The following is a 20063-nucleotide window of genomic DNA, read 5'->3' on the forward strand; positions in this document are numbered from 1 at the left end:
GGTTAAAACTACATGCTTCCACGGCAGGGGGCACTGGTTCGATCCCTGGTCAGGGAACTAAGATCCTGCATGCTGCGTGGCATGGCCAAAAAAAAAAAAAAAAAAAGATGTGATTTGCATAGAGTGTATTAAAAAGGGAATTAAATAGTAATTTGGGGGTTTACCTAGTAGGGAAGAGAAAGACATTATATCGGATAGATGAAAGTTTTCTTAGTAGGAAAGGCATACTAAGTAGGTCCTTTTACAGTTTCAGTGAAGTATACCTTTACATATAATTTCCATCTTATTCAGTTTCTCTGAATATTAGTTAGAGGTTATTAGTTAGGACTTTTTGGATTGCAAATAACAGAGATACAGTTTGAAATGGCCTATGGATGGAAAAGTTACTGGTTCAGTAACCATATAACAGAAAGTGTATGGATAGAGATGGCCATAAGGAGCTAAGGTGGGAACTTGCCCATAGTTAGATCCTTCCTATAAATTTTTTTTTTTTTTTTTTGGCTGCACCCCGCGGCATGTGGGATCTTAGTTCCCCGACCTGGGACCTGGCAGTGAAAGCGCCGAGTCCTAACCACTAGTCCTAACCACTGGCGCCATCTCTCCCACTGCAGATATGCTTCTTCACAAAGTGGGACCTGGTTCCTGGCGCACAGGCTTACCTACTTAGAGACTAATGTCAGAGGATCTAGATAGAGTGGCTCACATGCCTGTCCTTCGACCGGTTCCTGCAGCTGAGGGGATGAGGTACTATGCCTAGTTCAGCCTAGATCATGTGTTGTGCTTACTTATATAGCCAGGGGTCTATTAGCAGGAATCAGGCCCCTGGTGGAGTAGGGGAGGAGAAGGAGTTCTGGGCAGACACAAAGAATATCCATTCTAAATCTTAACCACCCTTCTGACTTTCAATTTATTTTCCTAGATATTTTATTCATGGGAAAGAGATGCCCTGTATTATGGACCTGAGTATTCCAGGTACCGAAATGGTAAGTCCAGTATTTTAAAGGACTAAATTGGCTTTTTGGTTTATGCTGGCATATAACAAATATTTGTTAAGCTTTTGTTTGCTAAATAGAAACACATTGTGAGATGCTTATAGACTAGTAGTGTAAACAAATAAATACAAAGGTGCTAAGGTAGAGGTGTATCTAGGATGCAGTGGCAGCTCTATGTAAATCAAACTTTGGGATAGTGGAAAACTTTCCTGAAAGAAAGTTAATTGAGGCAAGAAATATGGGTTGTGTGGGATGGGGTAGAGGGACTTTTGGGTAGAACGTGTGTGAGGCACAGAGATGTGAGATGGGCCAGGGGCCCATCTATCTAGTTATTTGGGAAACAAATAATTAGATACAGGAGGAGTAGAGAGTACCTGGGGAGGAGTAGAGGAAGAGAATGGTAGGGGTAGGTAAGGGGCCAAATCATAGAAGTCCTTGAATGGTTTAACCAAGGAGTTGGAACTTGATCTTGAAAGCTGTGGAGTCATTGAAGCATTTTACGCTGGAACTCTCAGGCCTGAAGTGCCTGTGCAATATACACATGGATATGTCTGTCAGGCAGTTTTTGGAGAGACAGCAGTGAGCAGTCCTGAAGAGAGATCTTAGTTCTCTGCCCAGGAATTGAATCTGGGTAGCCTGGATGAAAACTAGGAATCCTAGCTGCTAGACCACCAGGGGCTAGAGGCTAGAAGCAAAGTGGCCCTGGCTCTTGCCCCCATTTGAAAGCAGGAATGTTTCAAGGAGGCAAAAACTGTAAAAACAGGTACAAATTTTATTATTAGAGACACAACACAACAAGTGGGAGAGCACACAGAGAAACAGTTTGTTTATTTAAGCCTGAAGCAAGGCAGAAATATACACTTGGAGAGAAAGGGTATGAGTCTCTTCTTTAATGAGAAGGAGCGCAGTAAAGAGGTGATTTAAATCACTTATATAGGACAGTCCTTCCGGGTCTTTGTTTACTTTAGGCCAATAATCTTGTTTCTTTTTTCACATCTGACCTGTCCTAGGACTCTCCCCAGCATGGGTGCACAACTTTTTGCTAAGATGGATTCCACCGCAGAGGGCTGTTGGGGGTATGTCCACACTTATTATGGGGTGGCGCCCCCTCCCTTTTTTGACCCCTCAAGGAGCCTTCCTGTGCATGTGCAGACAGGGAAGTTTTTGTCGACCTCAGGAGTGGTCATCTTATCTTTTTACTTCAGCAAAGCTCAGCTCTTGCCACTAACTTTGTCCTTGGAGTGTCTAGGGAAAACAAAGCTTCAATTTTACTCCACTTGACAAACACCAGCTGTCTAGCCAGGGGCCCATCTATCTGCTATCTCAAGGCAGTTAACTATATTGGAGTTTGGGAGAGAATTCTTGGCTGGAGTCATAGGTACTGAAGCCATGGATTTGGATGGGCCTAGAAAAAGGTGGTGGAGCAGAAGGTTGGGAACAGAACCCAGGGTAACAATGACACTGAAAGAGGAGCATGAGAAAAGCAATCAATGAAGGAGACTGAGAAGGGGCAGCCAGAGAAAAACCAGTAGGTGTAGGCGGCAGATTGCATTGGATCAAGAAGTCAACAGAAAGTGGGAAGTTGAAACAATAAATTGTAAACTACTTTTATTTTAAGGAACTGAAACTGCCTAGGAAATACTGGGAGTTTGGATAGTCTGAGTTAAGAATTTGCTTCATTGTTATCAATTCAGGGTGTATTGAGAAACCAAATTTCAAACAGTTTTTCCACTACAGGAATTTGAACTTTTTAGAATTAGAATTTTTAAAGATAGGGAGGAGAGGATGGAGGCTTTTTGGAGGGTGGTAGTTGGTAGGAAAGAAGTGGTTGAATAGGGCATGGATATGGTTTATGTACAATCAGTCATTTTGGGGTGTACAGAGCACCTAGTAGAGTATTCTGTGTATAGTTTCTGGAGCTATAAAGATTCAGTAAGTCTATTTTATCAGGAGACCTAGAGTTGATAAATGATGGTGTAGTTGAAATTAAATCTATACTTCTTGGCATTTCTATTTGTGATTTTCTTTCCTGTTCTATTTCTGACTTAACCTCTCTTGAGTGAACATTTTCTTTCCCTTCTCTTACATTTGTTTTTCTTTGTAGTTAAACCCCTTATAGATTTTTTAAAAATTGTAATAAACGTATAACAGAATTTATCATCTTAACTACTTTTAAGTGAACAGTATAGTAGTGTTAATAATACAGTAAGTCCCCTACATATGAACAAGTTCCATTCTGAGAACGTGTTCATAAGTCCAACAAAGTTAGCCTGGGTACCCAACTAACAATCGGCTGCATGGTACTGTAATATAATAGATTTATAATACTTTTCACACAAATAATACATAAAAAAACAAAAAAAATAAACATTTTTAATCTTACAGTACAGTACCTTGAAAAGTACAGTGGTACTGTACAACAGCTGGCATACAGGAGCTGGCATCAAGTGAACAGGCAAGAAGGGTTACTGACTGGAGGAGGGAGAGGAGCTGGGAGATGGTAGAGCTGAAGGACCGTCAGCAATAGGAGACAGAGGGCAAGCTGCAGTTTCCCTCACACCTTACTTGATTGGACATGCGAGCACATGTTTGTATCTTTGGAAGTTCGCAACTTGAAGGTTTGTATGGAGGGGACTTACTGTATATACATGGTTAATACAACAGGTCTGTAGAACTTTTTCATCTTGAAGAACTGAAACTCTATACCCATTGAACAACCCCCCCCTTCCCCACCTCACCTCTAGCCCCTGGCATCTGTCATCCTACTTTGTAAGAGTTTGACTACTATATTTGTTTATTGAGGTATAGTTAATGGACAATATTATATGTTTCAGATGTACAACATAGTGATTGACCATTTTTAAAGGTTATACTCCATTTATAGTTATTATAAAATATTGGCTATAGTCCCTGTGTTGCACAGTATATCCTTGTAGCTTATATATATATATATATATATATTTTTTTTTTTTTAACATCTTTATTGGAGTATAACTGCTTTACAATGGTGTGTCAGTTTCTGCTTTATAACAAAGTGAATCAGTTATACATATACATATGTCCCCATATCTCCTCCCTCTTGCGTCTCCCTCACTCCCTCCCTTCCTCCCTTCCTATCCCACCCCTCTAGGTGGTCACAAAGCACTGAGCTGATCTCCCTGTGCCATGCAGCTCCTTCCCACTAGCTATCTATTTTACGTTTGGTAGTGTATATATGTCCATGCTACTCTCTCACTTTGTCACAGCTTACCCTTCCCCCTCCCCGTATCCTCAAGTCCATTCTCTAGTAGGTCTGCATCTTTATTCCCATCTTGCCCCTAGGTTCTTCTGACCACTTTTTTTTTTTTTAGATTCCATATATATATGTTAGCATATGGCTTGTAGCTTATATTATACATAGTAGTTTGTACCTCTTAACTCCCTACACCTATCTTGCCCCTCACCCCCTTCCCTCTCCCCACTAGTAACCACAGATTTGTTTTCTATATCTGTGAATCTGTTTCTTTTTGTTATATTCATTAGTTTGTTTTATTTTTTAGATTTCACATATAAGTGGTATCATACAGTACTTGTCTTTCTCTGACTTGTTTCACTTAGCGTAATATCCTCCAAGTTTATCCATGTTGTTGCAGATGGCAAAATTTCATTCTTTTTTATGGCTGAGTAGTATTCCATTGTGTATATCTTCTTTATCTATTCATCTGTTGATGGACACTTAGGTTACTTCCATATCTTGGCAATTGTAAATAGTGCTGCTCTGACCACTGGGGTGCATCTGTCTTTTCCAATAAGTGTTTTCATTTTTTCTCACATATACCCAGGAGTAGAATTGCTGGGTCATATGGTAGTTCTAATTTTAGTTTTTTGAGAAACCTCCATAATGTTTTTCACAGTGGCTGCACCAATTTACATTCGTGAGGGTTCCCTTTTTTCCACATACTCACCATTTGTTATTTGTGTTCTTTTTTTTTAAATTAAAAAAAATTATTTATTTTTGGCTGTATTGGGTCTTTGTTGCTGCACATGGACTTTCTCTAGTTGAGGCAAGCAGGGGCTGCTCTTTGTTGCAGAGTGTGGGCTTCTGTTGTTGCAGTTGTAGAGCACGGGCTCTAGGCGTGTGGGCTTCAGTAGTTGTGGTGCACGGGCTCAGTAGTTATAGCTTGTGGGCTCTAGAGCGCAGGCTCAGTAGTTGTGGCACGTGGGCTCAGCTGTTCTGCAGCATGTGGGATCTTCCCAGACCAGGGCTCGAACCCACTTCCCCTGCATTGGAAGGCAGATTAGTGACCACTGCACCACCAGGGAAGCCCTTGTGGTTTTTTTGATGATAGCCATTCTGACAGGTGTGAGGTGACATCTCATTTTTTTTTTTTTAAGTCTTTATCAAATTTGTTACAATATTGCTTCTGTTTTATGTTTTGGTTTTTTGGGAGTGAGGCATGTGAGACCTTAGCTCCCTGACCAATCAAACCCGCACCCCCCCTGCATTGGAAGGTGAAGTCTTAACCACTGGACCGTCAGGGAAGTCCTGCATGTGGTTTTTTTTTTTTTTTTTTTTTTTTGCGGTACGCGGGCCTCTCACTGTTGTGGCCTCTCCTGTTGCGGAGCAAAGGCTCTGGACGCGCAGGCTCAGCAGCCATGGCTCACGGGCCTAGCTGCTCCGCGGCATGCATGTGGGATCTTCCCGGACTGGGGCACGAACCTGTGTCCCCTGCATCGGCAGGTGGACTCTCAACCACTGTGCCTCCAGGGAAGCCCCCCTCATGTGGTTTTAATTTGCATTTCTCTGATGATTAATGATGTTCTGTAGGCCATCTGTATGGAACTTGACTACTTTAGATACCTCATATAAGTAGAATCATACACTGTTTGTCTTTTTGTGACTGGCATATTTCACTTAGCATAATGTCCTCAGGTTTCATCTATGTTAGAGCATATGACAGGATTTCCTTTTTTTTAGAGGCTGCATAATATTTCACTATGTATATGTGTGTGTATCCCACATTTTCTTTTTCTTTGTCTTTATTTATTTGGCTGCATTGGGTCTTAGTTGTGGTGCGCAGGCTTCTCTCTAGTTGTGGCACACAGGCTCCAAAGTGCGAGGGCTCAGTAGTTGTGGTGCGCAGACTTAGTTGCCCTGCGACATGTGGGATCTTAGTTCCCTGACCAGGGATCGAACCCGCATTCCCTGCATTGGAAGGCAGATTCTTAACCACTGGACCACCAGGGAAGTCCTTCCCACTTGTCTTAATCCAGTTTTCTATTGATGAACATTTAGGTTGCACAAACTTTTTTTTCTTAATTACTTATATGTTCTTCTGTATCAACTAGTCTGCTGTCAACTCCTTGTGTGTATTTCATTTCAATTATTGTAGCTTTCAGCTCTTACTGGTTCTTTTTTATATTTTCTTGTTTCTTGTTAAAATTCTCACTGTGTTCATCTCAATTTTTTCCAAGTTCAGTTAGCATTCTTATTACTAATGCATTGAACTTTTTATCTGGTAAATTATTTATCTGTTTCATTGGCTGTTTTCTTTTTGCCCAGGGTTTTTTTTTCTTATTTTTTCATTTGAAAGAAATCCCTTTGTCTTCTCATTTTGTTTAACTCACTCTGTCTCTATGAAATTAGGATACCTATCCCAGTCTTGAAGGGGTGTCCTCTGCATGTGAGTATGGGTCACATCTTCCCCCAGGATGTGCTGGAAGCTATCACCTTGGTGTGAGGTGAGACTAGAGACTGAGAGGCTAGAACCAGAGACAGGTGTGAACTGGAGCTTCTCCCATGTTCAGTGGCCATCACTACCCTATTATGGGCATCGTCAGGTCCCAAGGTGTTGGAGTTAGAAATCCTGAGGGTCGGGTCCTAGCTGGTCTGTTCTCTCTAAGTGTGCACTCTCCCCATGCCTGGTAATGGGGAGCAGCATTGAAGCAAGAGGAGCTGGATCGTGTGCCTGGTCCAGGCTGGGACACATGCTGGGACAGTTCTGGTATGCCAGTCAGAGCTCAAAACAGCTCCCTATCCAACATCTCCATGAGCACTAGCAATGGCTGCCCTTACCCCTTTCAGTACAGTGCTGGGCCCAAGTTGGCTCTGTCCCTCAAGGGTGAGATTGCATGGACTTTTAATTTGCTTCTACCTCTTGACTATTGTGAATAATGCTGCAGTGAACATGGGTGTGCAAATATCTCTTGGAGATCCTGTTTTCAATTCTTTTGGACGTATGCACAAAAGTGGGATTGCTGGATCATATTCTGTTTTTACTTTTCTGAAGAACCTCCATACCATTTTTCATAGTAGCTGCACCGTTTTACATTCCCACCAACAGTACACAATAACTTTATTTATTTATTTATTTGGCTGCGTTGGGTCTTTGTTGCTGTGTGCGGGCTTTCTCTAGTTGCGGCGAGTGGGGGCTGCTCTTGGTTGCGGCGTGCGGGCTTCTCATTGCGGTGGCTTCTGTTGTTGCAGAGCATGGGCTCTAGGCGCATGGGCTCAGTAGTTGTGGCTCATGGCTCTAGAGTGCAGGCTCAGTAGTTGTGGCGCACGGGCTTAGTTGCTCCACAGCATGTGGGATCTTCCCGGACCAGGGACTGAACCCATGTCCGCTGCATTGGCAGGCGGATTCTTAACCACTGCGCCACCAGGGAAGTCCTCACAATAACTTTAACTTTTTTTTTTTTCCTCAAGCTTGCTTTGGCTATTTGGGGTTCTCTTAATTTTTTATTTTAATTTTAATTTATTTATTATTTATTTACTTTTATTTTTGGCTGTGTTGGGTCTTCGTTTTTGTGCGTGGGCTTTCTCTAGTTGTGGCGAGCGGGGGCCACTCTTTATCGCGGTGCGCGGGCCTTTCACTGTCGTGGCCTCTCTTGTTGCGGAGCACAAGCTCCAGACGCCTGCAGGCTCAGTAGTTGTGACTCACGGGCCCAGTTGCTCTGCGGCATGTGGGATCTTCCCAGACCAGGGCTCGAACCCGTATCCCCTGTATTGGCAGGCAGATTCTCAACGACTGCGCCACCAGGGAAGCCCTCTTCTCTTAATTTTTATCCTTTAAAAATTTTTCTTTCATTTTCTTCCTTCCCTTACCACATGATTAAATTTTTCTTTTTCTTAGAACACATACGTAACCAGATATAACCTTTAAAATATGGAGTGTGCCCTGCTTTTATTAAAACTTTGTATATTTGAATTCAGAGTTTCAAATTAAGGGTTGGTATTTGAATTTAAAAAGGATTTTTTACTTTGTAGAGGTAAACAAACCAGTTTACTTGAAGCATGGTACATATTAAAAACTTTTATTAGCAAAATACATAGACATATATAGAAAAGTAGAAAAGTACATTGAACTCATGTAAACCCACCTCCTAGATTTAATGATTACTAATATTTTGCTACATTTGCTTTATATATGTGTATATTTCTATGTATATATAAATTTCCTGAGCGTTTTAAAAGTAAATGGTGGCAAATGAGGGTTTTTTTCTTTTTGTGTACTATACATTTGTATTATAAATGTTATATATATTTTGAACTTTGATAATTTCATTTAAGGATTAAGCTTGAAATTTACTCTTTTAAAAAATCATAAGAGGGCTTCCCTGGTGGCGCAGTGGTTGGGAGTCCGCCTGCCAATGCAGGGGACACGGGTTCGTGCCCCGGTCCAGGAAGATCCCACATGCCGCGGAGCAGCTGGGCCCGGGAGCCATGGCCGCTGAGCCTGTGCTCCGCAACGGGAGAGGCCACACAGTGAGAGGCCCGTGTATCGCAAAAAAAAATAATAATTCATAAGACGTATTATCTTTGACATATCTTCCAGAAAAAGGATATTCTCCTATATAACCACAAAACCATTATCATTCCTAGCAAAATTATCAATAAGTCCCTAATATATAATACTTGTACCATATTCAGATTTCTCTAATTGTTCCAAAAACATCTTTTATTGCCTTTAAAAAATATGAAAATCTAGTCAAGAGCTACCCATTGTATCTGGCTGTCTCTTGAGTCTTTTTTAATTATAGAATTGTCTCTTACCTACCCACCCCCTTTACCACCCTCCCTCCTCCTCCCCATAATACAGATTTGTTGGCTCTGTTGGGAATGTCTGACATTTTGTATTGCTGATAGTTTCTTCATGGTCAGTGTAACTTTTTCCTCTATCCCCTATATTTCATATAAACTGGGAGTGAGATTTAAAGGTGTTTCAGGTTCAGGTTAGACATTTTTGGAAGAGTAGTTCATTTAGCAATGCTGTGTACTCATATTGTTTCACTTACAGGCATGTAATGTTTAGTTGTCCCACCGTTTGGATGCTGTGTTTGATCACCAGGCCAAGGTGATGACCACCAGATCGTTTTATTGTAAAATTATATTTGTCTTTTTATATCTTGCGAATAATCTGTGGCATGGTACTTTGGCACCAGGTATGTCAATATCAACCTTTCACCTAATGATTTTAGCCTTCATTGATGATTGTTGATCAGCTATTTAATTATGGTTTACGATATGGTAATTAGTTTTAGATCCTATTACATAGTTGTCTTCAATAAAGAAGGTTTCCCTCATCAATTAGCGCTATTTTGTTGCCTTGAAATAATGTTTTACTTAAAAGACAGAATAAATGCTTAGATCTTTCCCTTGTATAACCATTTCCAGAGTGTAATAGTCACCTCTAATGGCGGTGGATGAAGTTGGTCTTTTTTCTTTACTTTGTGGTTTTCTCTTTGGAATATGATATATATCTATATTATAAATATGGTATATATTTTGGACTTTGATTTCATTTGGGATTACTATTTGATATAAATTTGCTTTTGTTACGTATGTATATAATATATCATCATTTACATTTTTTTTAATAGTAAGAAGACATTACGTGGATAACAGGAAGAGCTGTAGAGTTTGCAGGTGTCAGCTGTGGCCTTAATAAGCACATTGATAGCATCAGTGATAGACAGATGGTAAGTTTATTGAAGTCTAGAGTGAGTATATTTTACACATAGGTTTTCAAGCTTTTATTTACATATTTGAGTGATTAAAGAAATCTCTCATAAGAAGGAAAATGTAATCACATATTTTGTTACTAGAATTTCTCAAAGAGCTTGTGGTTGCATAAAACATGCTGACCCAAGAAGTCTAAAGAACTGTATTGTGGTTTTCCCATTTAATGTGTGTTTTGGTGTCTTTGCTTCTAAAATACTACTTCTTACTCCTTCATATTTTACGTATTTTAGCCATCCACAAATATTTTTTGTGCACCTATTTTATGTATGGGACTATGACTAAATGCCAAATTGGAGTAGTATGTATCATAATCTGTGTTCTCAAGGAACATGGCTAATTGGGGAAATAAACACATACAGATGAAAATATGTCAGTAAAACCAACAATGTGAGAATCTAAAATATCTAAGGAAGATTAGTACTGGTAGTAAGTAATGAAGGAGTATAGAAAGTGTTGAAGAATTGTAGAGAAATACACTTTCCTGCCATTCTTTGGCCCAAAGCTGTATATGGTTCAGCAACTGGCTTTTTCCCTTAAGAATATGTCTCAGAGATCTTTCTGGTTTCTACATTATACCTTCAACTTTTCATAGCTGCATAGCATTACAAAGCATGATTTTTTTTTGCCATAATTTATTTAACCATTCTTTATCAATAGTTAGTATGTCCAGTTATTACTTATAATAGTTCTTATGACAGATGGATGCATTTTAAGATTATTGGTTACCTTAATTTGGTTACATTTTCTATAAATACTGTCTTTTTTAGTGACACACCCTTTGGTACCTTGATGAGATTTAGTATCTACCTTCAGCTTATCAAGCAGGAGACTTAAAATCATCTTGTAGGGTAACTTACTCCCCAGTAAATGATTGTATTGGTTCTTGGTAGCAGTTGTTTCTGAGAGAGATGTTTTCTGATCTTGTCTGGGATTGTGCCATATTTGAGTCTTCTAACTTCCCTATATGTTCCTTATAGAGAGATGATTTTTGTTTTTGTTCCTTTTAAAGGGATGATTTTTGTTTTCGTTCCTTTTATGGTGGTTTTAAAGAGCTAAAATACTATTGATATATTTGATTGTTAGTATCAGTTTTCTTAGGTCTGTTATTTCTAGATGGTTGATATTGAGTATTAAATAGAATATCTTGACTGTTAACAGAAATTTATTTCTGGATATTTTTCCATAAAGATAAGTTCTTTAAAATTACTAGCCCTTATATGCATGTAACAGATTTATTCATAAACTGATACAGGAAAATTTTTAAGTGTTAGCACTGTGTTGATGATGTAGTGTTTAGTAGGAAAGTTTTTTCCTGAAGTGTTGTTTATTGGTATATCCACTTTAATGGCAGTACTGACCATTACCATACCACTTCTAGAGTTCATGTTTACTTCTACTACTATTTATAGACTTCATGTTCACCCTGAATTTTTTTTAATGGTTAAAAGAACATATATCCTTATCTGTTAAAAAAAAAAAAAAAAGAACTAGAGTTAATAAGACCTCTGCTTATCATGCTGAAATTTTTTTTTTTTTTTTTTTTTTGTGGTACGCGGGCCTCTCACTGTTGTGGCCTCTCCCGTTGTGGAGCACAGGCTCAGCGGCCATGGCTCACGGGCCCAGCCGCTCCGCGGCATGTGGGATCTTTCCGGACCAGGGCATGAACCTGTGTCCCTGCATCGGCAGGCGGACTCTCAACCACTGCGCCACCAGGGAAGCCCCATGCTGAAATATTTTAATGATAATCTGTGAGCAAGTATGTATTGGTTAGCTTCTCTCAGGTTAAAACTGAATAATAGAGGTAGAAGAGCTTGGAAAATGGGTATATGAAATTTATATATATATTCATGGTATCACTATTAATAACAATTTATATTATTTGTTTTTAGGTTCTTCATTTGAGAACCAGCCCTTTCACATTTCTCCATAATATATCAAACCTTCTTACCCATCCTAATTTCCCATATCCTTTTAGAATATTTAGGTCAGGTATGTATATGAAGAAGCTACACAAGCTTGTTTAGTGTATTAATGAGACCTTCTTTATGGAAAAATGAAGATATATAAAATCAGGTGTTAAAAGTTAAATGTGAACATTACTTAAGTGAATAAATAGGATTGAAGTAAACTGGATCTACAGAGTGATTGGGAGGTAGTGTCAGCTATGTATGTTTTTTGTTTTTTGTTTTTTTTTGTAGTACGCGGGCCTATCACTGTTGTGGCCTCTCGCGTTGCGGAGCACAGGCTCCGGACGCGCAGGCTCAGCGGCCATGGCTCACGGGCCCAGCCGCTCCGTGGCATGTGGGATCTTCCCGGACCGGGGCAGCGGACTCTCAACCACTGTGTCACCAGGGAAGCCCAACTATGTATGTTTTTATACTTAAGAGTTTCTTCCCTATACTGGTTGGATACTTAAACTGCCTATATGTTTAGATCCTTTTCCATATAGGTAGACACAATAAAAAAAGGGGTGGAAGGATAATATAGTTTGCAAGCTGGAGGAAGTGTATAGGGAAGTCCAAGATTCACCTTTAATTGATAATAGTGGTTGTTTTTTCCCGTGATGATGAAAGAATGTATATATTATAGATTATTTGGAAAATGCAAAAAGTAGTTTATAAAAAGTAGATAAAAAAAAGTAGTAGTTAAAAATAAAGTTACCATTACCCAGGATTTCCTTTCCAATCTAATATAGTCCAGTCCCATTTAGGTGTCTGTATAAATTATATTCAGTTTTGTGTCTTGCTTTCTTTTTTAACATAGTTTTTAAAAAAACTCTAGTTAATATCCAAAATATAGTCTTTAATGGCTGTATAAAATTCCATTCTTATGAATTTACAGGGATATTGTATCTAGTAGAGTCTAGCAAACCTGGGTTCAGATCCCAGTTTTGCTACTTAAGAGCCTTAAGCCTGATAACTTACTTTTTCTAGTCCTTAGTTTTCTTACTTGTGAAATAGGCATAATATTAATTACTGTTTTAAGAATTAAGTAAAATCATGATCTTAACATTCTAGCTGGCATATGTTAAGTATTTAATACATTATACTTACCGTCATCAGAAAGTTTTTTATCATTTCTTTCTCACCAAATATTTAGTTGTTTTCCATTTTTCTTTGTAAAAAGTTACAGTATTTTGAACATCTCTATATAAATATTTATGTAGATCTGTGATTATTATTATTATTATTTTTTGCGGTACGAGGGCCTCTCACTGTTGTGGCCTCTCCCGTTGCGGAGCACAGGCTCCAGACGCACAGGCTCAGCAGCCATGGCTCACGGGCCTAGCCGCTCTGCCGCCTGCGGGATCTTCCCGGACCGGGGCACGAACCCGTGTCCTTGCATCGGCAGGCGGACTCTCAACCACTGCGCCACCAGGGAAGCCCTGTGATTATTTTTTATGATGAGTTCCTAGAAGTAGAATCCAAAAAATGGGTCAAAAAATATAAGTAACCTAAAATTTCTTGATACATAGTGCCATTTTGCTTTTCAGAAAGGTTATACCAGTTTACACTCATCACAATGTATAAGAATTTTTATTTTACTCTAGCCTTGCTAACACTGGCTATTGTCATTTTTAAAAATTATGTTTTATTTAATAGGCAATATAAAAATGTTTTAATCCTATATTATCTCTTTTAATTTGGTTTTATTAATGGGGTTAAACTTTTTAATGTTTATTGAGTATTTCTGTTTCTTCTTAGAATTCTGTACCTATTGCTTTCTCGTTCTTAGTTCTTTTTCCCTGCCTTAATCCTTTATTCATCAGCAGAAATTTATTGAGTGCTTACTATGTGTTAGACATTGTTTTAGTATTGGTATTTAATTTTGATATTTACTATAGTTTAGTGATGGCAATGCAGGAGTGAACAGAATTGACAAAAACATTTTTTTTCAAAGAGCTTACTTTTAGTGTCAGTATACTGGCATTAAACAAAATAAACATCTAAATTACAGAGTGATAACTGCTTTGAAGCAAAAAATAATGAAAGGGAGATGGAGAGAACTCTGTGTGCGCACGATTTTACACTGGGTGGTTAGGGAAAGCCTCACTACAAAGGTGCCATGAGTAAAGTCTTGTAAAAAGCAAGTCAGATACATATCTGGGGGGTGGGGAGGAGTGCATTTCTGGCTATGAATCAAGTGTAAGGGCAGTGAAGCAGGAGAATACTGGGTGAATTTAAGAAAGAGCAAGAGGGAGACTAGCAAGAAATGATGTGAGAGAGTTATTAGGGAACCAGACTGTTTAGGATTGTAACTAGGCCATTTTAAGAACCTGGGCTTTTACTCTGCATGAGATGCAGAGCTATTGGAGGTTTTAAAGCAAAGGAGTGACCTGATTTGACTTATGATCTACTGATTCAACGCAGTCCCTGTCAGTGTACTGTCTGACTTTGCAGAAATTGACGAGCTGACTCTAAATTTCACATGGAAAATGCAAGGGGCCCGGAATTGCAAAACAGTCTTGGAAAAGGAGAACAACGTTGGAAGACTCACATTTCCTAATTTTAAAATTTACTGCAAAGCACAAGAATCAGGACAGTGTGATACTGGCATAAGAATAGACATATAGATGAATGAAATAGAACTGAGAGTCAAGCAGTAAACTTATTCTCATGGTCAGTTGATTTTCAGCAAGGGTACCAAGACCATTCAATGGGGAAAGAATAGTATTTTCAACCAGTGGTGATGGGACAACTGGATATCCACATGCAAAAAAATTAACTTGGACCCCTGTCTTACACCATATACAAAAATTAACTCAAAATGGATTGAAGACCTAAATGTAAGAGCTAAAACTACAAAATCCTTAGAAGAAAGCATGGCACATATCTTTGTGGCCTTGGTTTAGGCAATGGTTTCTTAGGACACCAAAAGTGTAAATGACAAAAAAAAAAAAAAATTCATCAAGATAAAAAATATGCTTCGAAGGACACCATCAAGAAAGTGAAAAAGACAACCCACAGAATGGGAGAAAATATTTTATATTTGATAAAGGACTTGTATCCAGAAATACAAGGAATTCTTAAAGCTCAGTAATATAGACAAGTAACCCTTAACTTTAAAAATAGGCAAAGGATCTGAATAGACATTTCTTCAAAGAAGATATATGAATGCCAGTAAGCACATAAGTGATGGTCAATGTTAGTTATTAGGGAAATGCAAGTTAAAGCCACAATGAGATACCATTAGGATGGCCATAGTCAAAAAGAGAGACAATAACAGGTGTTGGTGAGATTGTAGAGAAATGGGGAATCCCCATACAATACTGGTAGAAGTTGAAAATGGTGCAGCCACTTTGGGAAACAGTCTGGCACTTCCTCAGAAGGTTAAACATAGAGTTACCACATGATCTGAATATACATTGAATTTAGAACTGGCAAGATTTGCTGAATGATTAGACATGAGGTGTGAGGGAAAGAGGAGGCAAAAATGACTCAGTTTTTTTTTTCCTCAGCAACTGGAAACTTCTATTGCTGCAGTTGAGAGGATTGTAGTTAGGGGGGGTCTGCAGTGGAGTTTCAGAAGATCACTTAGACATGCTTGGTTTGAGATGTCTATTGGATACACAAAGTGGAGATGTTCAGTGGGTAGTTTGGTGTGGGTATGGAGTCAGGGAAGAGGTGCAGATTGGAGATGTAAATTAGTTAGCATTTTGTTAGTGTTTAAAGCCATTGAAAGATCACCAAAGGAGTGGGTAAGCTCCACTGTTTCCAAATTGAGTGATGAGGAAATCCTGAGAGTGGCACTGTCCTGAGAAGAAGATAATGTTAAACGTTCTTTGGAGGAGGGATTTATCAGCTGAGTAAATGTGGCTAGTAAGTCTAGACCATTAGATTTAATTTCATTTTCTCAATGTTGGTGTTAAAGAGATATACAGTGTGGCAACCTTGCTAAATTATCTGGGTAATCCAACAGATAATCTGTAAATTCTTTTGGATTTCATATGCACTCAATTTTAGTGTCTGAATAACGATGGTTCTATTTCCTCCGTTCCAATCTTTAGAACTTTTATTTCCTTTTCAAGTCTTAATGCTCTGGCCATGAGCTCTGGTACGATGTAGTTGATTATATGACTTTTCTTCTTTATTTTGTTAATATCAGGAATTGCATTGGTTGACTTTCAAATATATTTTTTAAATTAATTAGTTTTATTTTTGGCTGTGGTGTGTCTTCGTTGCTTGCGTGGGCTTTCTCTAGTTGCGGTGAACAGGGTCTACTCTTCGTTGTGGTGCATGGGCTTCTCATTGCAGTGACTTTTCTTGTTATGGAGCACGGGCTCTAGGCATGCGGCCTTCAGGAGTTGCAGCGTGTGGGCTCAGTAGTTGTGGCTTGCGGGCTCTAGAGTACAGGCTCAGTAGTTGTGGAGCACGGGCTTAGTTGCTCCGTGGCATGTGGGATCTTCCCAGACTAGGGCTCAAACCCATGTCCCCTGCATTGTCAGGCAGATTCTTAACCACTGTACCACCAGAGAAGCCTGACTTTCAAATATTTTGACAACCTTATATTCTTAAAATAAATTCAGATTAGTGATGCATTATTCTTATCAGTCACTAATATAATTTTTGTATTTTATGTAACATCACTCATAATTTATGTATTACTACTTTAATATTTTGTTTAGGAATTTTGTATCTATTTTCATGAGTGAAATAGGCTTGTAATTTTTCTTTCTTTTAATAACTTGCAGAGTTATCAGGTTATATTGGCCTCATAAAATGAGTTGGGAAGTGTTTCTTCTTTTTCTAGTCTCTGGAAAAGTTTGTATAAGATGGGTATTAGATTATTTAGTGGAATTTATTTTATTATTTTTTTTATAAATTTACTTATTTATTTATTTTTGGCTGCGTTGGGTCTTTGCCGTTTGTGGGCTTTCTCTGGTTGTGGCGAGCGGGGGCTACTCTTCACGGGCTTCTCACTGTGGTGGCTTCTCTTGTTGTGGAGCATGGGCTCTAGGCGTGCGGGCTTCAGCAGTTGTGGCTTGCGGGCTCTAGAGCACAGGTTCAGTAGTTGTGGTGCACGGGCTTAGTTGATCCGCAGCATGTGGGATCTTCCCGGACCAGGAATTGAACCCGTGTCTCCTGCTTTGGCAGGCAGAATCTTCAACACTGTGCCACCAGGGAAACCCATAGTGGAATTTATTTATTTTAAAAAACTAGAAAAAAATTTTTTTTGGCCATGCACTCGGTATGTGGGATCTTAGTTCCCCAACCAGGGGTGGAACCCGAGCCCCCTGCAGTGGAAGAGTGGAGTCCTAACCACTGGACCGCCAGGGAAGTCCCTTTAGTGGAATTTATTGATGAAGCCATGTAGACTTGGAGTTTCTTTGTGGGAAGGTTTTAAATTACAGATTTCATTTCTTTAATAGATACAGAACTATCAGGTTTTTTAAATATCTGGTATGGTATGATGTTTGTTTTTTAAAAAATAATATGTGCATTTCATTTAAAGTTAAAAATTTATGGATGTTAAATTGTTTATGATATCTTCATCTCTCTCTTTTTTTATTTTTTACAACCAAGACAAAGAATTTATTCATTAATTTCAAACTAACAGGTGAAAAGGAAGCAAATTTCTTCCATAAATTGTATATAGACATATACTGGACTCCTAAAGAGATGCATCAGAGTCTTAAGATAATGAGAGTCTTGTAAGACAAGATTCATCTCTTTTTTTAAATGTCCGTGGGCTTGACAGTGATGTCTCCGTTTTCATTTCTGATATTGGTTGTTTGTGCCTTTTCTTTCTTTTTTTGATCACTCTTGCCAGTGATTTATTCTTGTGTTATTTTTTTCCCCCCAGGGAACCATCTTTTGACTTTTTCGATCCTCTGTACTGTATAGTTGTTTTCTGTTTTCTCTTTGCTCTTTATTATTTCCTTCTTTCTAGTTTCTTTGGGTTAGATTTGCTGTTTTTTCCCCCCAACTGTTATTTGGATGCTTATTTAGATCATTTATTTTTTTAGCCCTTCTTCTTTTCTAATATATGCATTTGTATGCTTCTCTTCTACACGTGACTTTGTTTCTCACAAGTATGGATATATAACATTTTTATTTGGTTAAAAATATTTTCTAATTGATATTAATAATTATTTTTAAAATTAACTTTAATTGTATGTAATTATAATGAATTCTTCTTTGATATATAGACATGTATTTCTTAATTTTCAAGTAATTTGGTTTTCTAATTATATTTTTGCTACTGATTTCTAACATAATTCCATGTGTACTTGAAAATAAAGTGTATTCTGTGGTTATTGGGTCCAGTGTTGTATAGATATTAAGTCGTTATACTTATAGTATGGCTCAAATCTTTTATGGCCTTACTGTTTTTTCTCTCCCTTTTTCCACCTCCTCCTTCTTCTCTGTGTGTCTGTGGTGGGGACCTCCTTGTTCTAATAGTTACCGAGAGAGGGCTTTCACTAGTTGAATGCAAATTTAGAACTGCTGCATCTTCCCTGTGGATTAGACCTTTTGTCTTTGACTTTTATCATTGACATAGGTTACTGGTGATTTAGATATGAGCAGTTGTTAGTGTAGTGGTAGAAATGGTGGGGGCAAAATCCTGTCTAAGAAAGAATAGAAGGAGAGAAATTGGAAAGAGTTGCCATTTTCCTGTATTTTTTTTTGGTGGTACGCGGGCCTCTCACTGCTGTGGCCTCTCCCATTGCGGAGCACAGGTTCTGGACGCACAGGCTCAGGGGCCATGGCTCACGGGCCCAGCCGCTCCGCGGCATGTGGGGTTTTCCCAGACCGGGGCATGAACCTGTGTCCCCTGCATCGGCAGGTGGACTCTCAACCACTGCACCACCAGGGAAGCCCCCCACTTTTTTTTTTGATATACAGGTATTTTACATTTAAATGTGGCTAGATGTGTTAGTACTTCTTTTTCTTTATGACCTTCAATTTGTACTTTTCTGTATATAAAGCTTCTTAACTTCCTAAAATGGGATATTCACTTGCCCAATGGAACTTATATTCTAGAACAGTGCTGTCCAGTAGAATTATGGCAAAGTTCACTGTGCAGTATGATAGTCATTAACTACATGTAGCTATTGAGCACTTGAAATGTGCCTAGTGTGACTGAGGAACTGAATTTTTAATTTTACATCCTCTTTTTCAAAATTAGACTTTTTGAGATTGTAGATTCACATGCAGCTGTCATAAATAATACAGAGAAATCTCCTGTGCTCTTCACCCAGTTCCCTCAATGAAAGAAGCATGTTTGCAAAACTTAGTATGGCATCATAACCAGGATATTGACATTAATACAGTCAAGATATAGAACATTTCCATCACCACAAGAGTCCCTCAAATTACCCTTTTATAGCCACACCTACTACTACCCTCTCCTTCCTCCTCCTTAACCTTTGACAACCGCTAACCTGTTATCTATTTGTATAATTTTGTCATTTCAAGAATGTTAAATAAATGGGGACCATTCAGTATATAGCCTTTTGGGATTGACTTGTTGTACTCAGCATAATTCTTTGGAATTTCATCCAGGTCTTGTGTATCAATAGTATATTTTCTTTTTATTGGTGACTAGTACTTCATGAATGGAAGTAACATAGTTTGTTTAACCATGTTACCCATTGAAGGGCATCTGAACTGTTTACTAGTTTTTGGTTATAATGAATAAAAGCTGCTACAGACATTTGTGTGCAAGTTTTTGGGTGAACGTAATGTTTCATTTCTTAGAGATAAGCACCCAGAAGTGCAATTGCTTAATTGTATGGTAGTTGCAGGTTTAGTTTAAGAAACTGCCAAACTCTTGTCCAGAGTGGCTTTACCATTTTACATTCCCATCAGCAGCATATGAGCCATCCAGTTTCTCTGCATCCTTGCCAGGATTTGGTGTTGTCATTATTCTTTATGTTAGCCAACTTAATAGATGTGTAAGTAATATTTCATTGTAGTTTTAAATTGCATTTACTTAATGGCTAATGATGTTGAAATCTTTTATGTGCCTATTTGTCATCTGGATATCCTTTCGGTGTAATTTTTTTTCTGTTTTTTTCCCCCCATTTTCTAACTGAATTATTTGTTATTTTTCCCCCTCTGATTTAA

General features: G+C 38.6%; 1 protein-coding gene across 3 annotated transcripts in view; it reads left to right on the plus strand.

The window, feature by feature from the left end:
- N4BP2 (NEDD4 binding protein 2) overlaps nt 1–20063 on the plus strand; it is an 89506-nt gene that overhangs the window by 4895 nt on the left and 64548 nt on the right. Inside the window, exons 2-3 of one of the 3 annotated variants that reach the window (XM_060299250.1) lie at nt 920–983; nt 9852–9950. The gene's annotated coding sequence lies outside the window, so the exon portion shown is untranslated. Of the gene's footprint in view, nt 1–919; nt 984–9851; nt 9951–12337; nt 12360–20063 lie in introns of those variants that run through there. The other 2 variants (XM_060299251.1, XM_060299253.1) reach the window with 2 other exon arrangements.

Source organism: Globicephala melas, chromosome 5 (genome assembly GCF_963455315.2).
Source record: "Globicephala melas chromosome 5, mGloMel1.2, whole genome shotgun sequence".
Lineage (NCBI taxonomy): Eukaryota > Metazoa > Chordata > Mammalia > Artiodactyla > Delphinidae > Globicephala > Globicephala melas.